Here is a 3,742-nt window from a genome sequence, read left to right as displayed (position 1 = left end):
GATTCCATGTCCCGCAGTCTTTACCCACACCGAGGACTTTGGTTTTTAGTCATGTTTTATTCCAGTTTTGGGAATAAATAATGACATTCGTGAGATATGTTGTTGGGATGCTCGGACTGCTGAGTTGTTGAACACGCAGAGTTATGGTTCAGATTGAGTAATGAGGAGTAGGGCACAATGATGTGGTCAGACATATTGCACATTCTAATACAATTGGGGCCTTCGTGACTTGTAGTGATGACAATCGGTGTCGGTTCTGGTGTTCTGATGATTTTGTTAATACTGTTTGAAAGATCTTTTATTTTCATTCGTTTAAAAATATTATAAAAGTAAAATAATTGTTTTTGAATGGTTAACTGAATTGACCTTGATATTAATCCTACCGTCCGGATTTGAATATTTGACAAATTTGTTAGTTTAATTTTTTTATGATATCGCATAAAAATTACAGTCGATTAATATTCTATTGGGTTGGCAACTAAGTTCACGCGGTTTTTTAAATCTACATGAATTAAGTAAAAACTAAAAACTATTTAATCAATGATGTATTCTCCATTTGTGTTTATTATTTATTAATGACCAAGAGACCAGGGTAAGCCAGTTAATTATAATCCCCGTGAGTCCCCGATTCAAGCGAGGGAGATCCTTCTGAAAGGTTCGATCCTGCCCACGTGATCGGACTGAGACGACGATTTCCCAGGGTCAGAGTTCTAGAAGTCCTTTTTCGGTAGGCATTACGTGCCTCCTGAGCGTTTTCATATCCGATTGGAAATTCCAACTGATATGGTGGACCAATAAATAAATAAATCTCCATTTGTGTCGATAATTTTTCCCCATCGTTCAACAAGTTTTCAATACCTTCTCGGTAAAAATCTTTTGTTTTTGACTCAAAAAATCCGCCTAACCAAGCTTTCAATTCTGTATCGTTATTGAACGAAAACCCACGCATAGCATTAGAAAGTGACCTAAAAAGATGAAAATATGTTGGTGCAAGTACGGCGAGCGTGGCAGCACTACCCAGCCGTATGTTTGGACATCTTCTTTGGTCATATTTACGATATGAGTCCGGGCATTGTCATACAATAAAAGAACATTGTGTTGTCGATTAAGGCGCTTTTCTTGAATAACCATTTTGACTCTTTTCATTTTTTGAACATAGATTACGGCGTTCACAGCTTGGTTTTTTCCAGCAATTCGTAATGAAAATCCCCTCCCAGTCCTACCATGCAAGTTGGTTTAACTATCCTTCATCAATTTCAGTTGAGCGGACAGAACGTGGTGCATCTTTGAAATCAAAATTTTCCTCTTTGAACCTAGCAAACCACTTACGGGCGATCTTTCTGGCATTGTATTGTTCCCGTATATAAGATTAATTTCACGAGCAGCTTTTGCAGCAGTAAAACCTTCGTTAAATAAAAGAGAAGGAAGTGTCGAAAGTGTACGTTTTTTAACTTGATATTCCATTTGATAATCTGAAAATAAAGTGAAATAACTTTAATTGAAACTCAATAAATTTAAAAAACAGTTGCCAACCCAATGATAAAAAAATCTTAGAAGAATTGTTTAATATTTCGGTTTAAGAACATTTAAAAAAGTATTGTCTGTAAATTACAATTTTGAATAAGTAATGACCCACAAAGATAATGCCCCACCAAGTCGCTGCCTAATAATGCCTCATTTTTTGTTTATATATGTGTACAGGTATGAGCCGAAAATGATTAGAAATAACTTTGCGTTTCAAATCTTTAAGCTTCTTTACAAAATTCAAGTCTTAAACTCAAAGACAATTAATCAAAATATATTCAACTATATACAAAATGTTAAAACAAAGCTAATCATTAAACTTGAACAACATTATCCCAAGTCCGCTTGACAACCTTATTAAGAAAGAACGAAAGGGCTTCTTAGCCATCCAACAGGACCACCTGGCAAAAGACCTTAACAACCAGAAGCACATCACCCCGATTCAATTCCTCAGAAAAACTGCTCCCCGCCCGTCCCGCACTTGCGTTGGGTCCAGAGTCCAACATCTGGAAAAGCTGAGAAGGATTTTGAGGATTGTTGGAATCACCTAATTAATTACCCTAATTAACTGTTGGTAATTCTTAGGTTAAATAAAAAAAAACTAATAAAAAGTCAATTAAGCAATTTCGTTTGAGAATAGTTACAAAAATTCTCTATGTGTAGTCCATCTGCTTTGATGCATGTATCTTTAAATAATAGACTAGAATTTCCTCATGACTGCACATTGTACAGAAAAGGGGGTATTTTGACTACTTACCGCCAAAAAAGTGGATTAATTTATTTAAAATTCTAAATAAACAAGACAAATATTTTCAATCAATAGGATCAAAATCAAGAAAATCTAAGGAATCCTGAATCGAGTCAGGTTTTGATTCAAAAATAATTTTTTGTTGCATGTCAGTCACATTCATATCAATTTGGCGTTTCTTTATTTCTAATGCTTCAATCTTTTTTAATTAAATTGAATAAAAAACGTTTAGATCTTCCAATCTTTCTTTCAAAATTTCTTTCATCTTTTTAATTGATTTCCTTTGCTGTGATATCTCCTCCGTTATTATATCAGCCAACCTTGAATCCATTAGTACGACTAAATATATATTATTTAGATTATTATATAAATAAATAGTTTTTCACGAACAAAAAAATAATTAAAAATTTCTCACTAAAAATACCCAAAAAACTCGATTATGGTCATATAGTTAAATATGGAGTTTTTCATGAATCATGAACATCAACAAAGTTTTATCTGAAAGTTTCATTGATTTAATTTTAAAAATTTATTATAATAAATTGAATATAAGAACACTTGGTGTGCTGTGTTCCAAATGCTCGACTTGTTAGAATTTGAAAAAGAAATGTTTTTAGATTTTTACGACAACGACATTTTACTTATCGCTGCTCGGTAAATGATAATAATTTATTCCAAGCGGACTAGACGTTGATAATATACTTTTACATTTTTTAATGGCCTATGGAGACCCTGGAGTATTAATATTTATTGTCAACCTTCATAAAAACGACGAGGCATTAAAGTATATTTTATTATTTTTAGATTTATTTAATCAAGGAATTGCTTTCTAACAATGTCGAATGTACAGTCCGTTCAATCGACAGTCATTGCAGTTCTTCCGAACGGTATTAAAGCATTAATAAAGCAGTTTAGTCGGGATTTATACTTAAATGGTGGAATATATTTTGTGACATCCAGAATCCTTATTGTCGACATTCTTTGTGACAGAGTACCAATAGAATATGTCACAGGAATTGTAATCCATAAAGCACATAAGTTTATACATTTAATGACCATTTTAGAATAATGAAACATACTTCCGAAGCGTTTATTGCTCGGCTTTACAGAGAAAAGAATTCTGTTTTTTTTAATTGATATTTTTGATAGAAAGGATTTTTAAAAGCGATTTCGTGGGCTCCCGAGTCATTTATCCGTAGATTTGGGGATTTGGAAAAGTCTCTGCAAGATCTATTCATTAATAGAATTTGTATTTGGCCACGTTTCCACTCAACGGTTATCAACACGATTGAAAAACGAAATGTTTTAAACTAACTAAATTATTAATAGCATAATATAAGAGAGATCGAACTGAAGATGTCTTTTCTTATGGAAAAATGCCATTCTTCTTTATTTGAATTATCTACCGCATGTGTACGGGAATTAAAAACAGTTCTTCCTACAAAACTTGTAGTAGTTGAAATGTCAAGA

Source organism: Octopus sinensis, unplaced genomic scaffold (assembly GCF_006345805.1).
Source record: "Octopus sinensis unplaced genomic scaffold, ASM634580v1 Contig02042, whole genome shotgun sequence".
Lineage (NCBI taxonomy): Eukaryota > Metazoa > Mollusca > Cephalopoda > Octopoda > Octopodidae > Octopus > Octopus sinensis.
The sequence above is the reverse complement of the archived record's forward strand: the minus strand, read 5'-3'. Positions refer to the sequence as shown.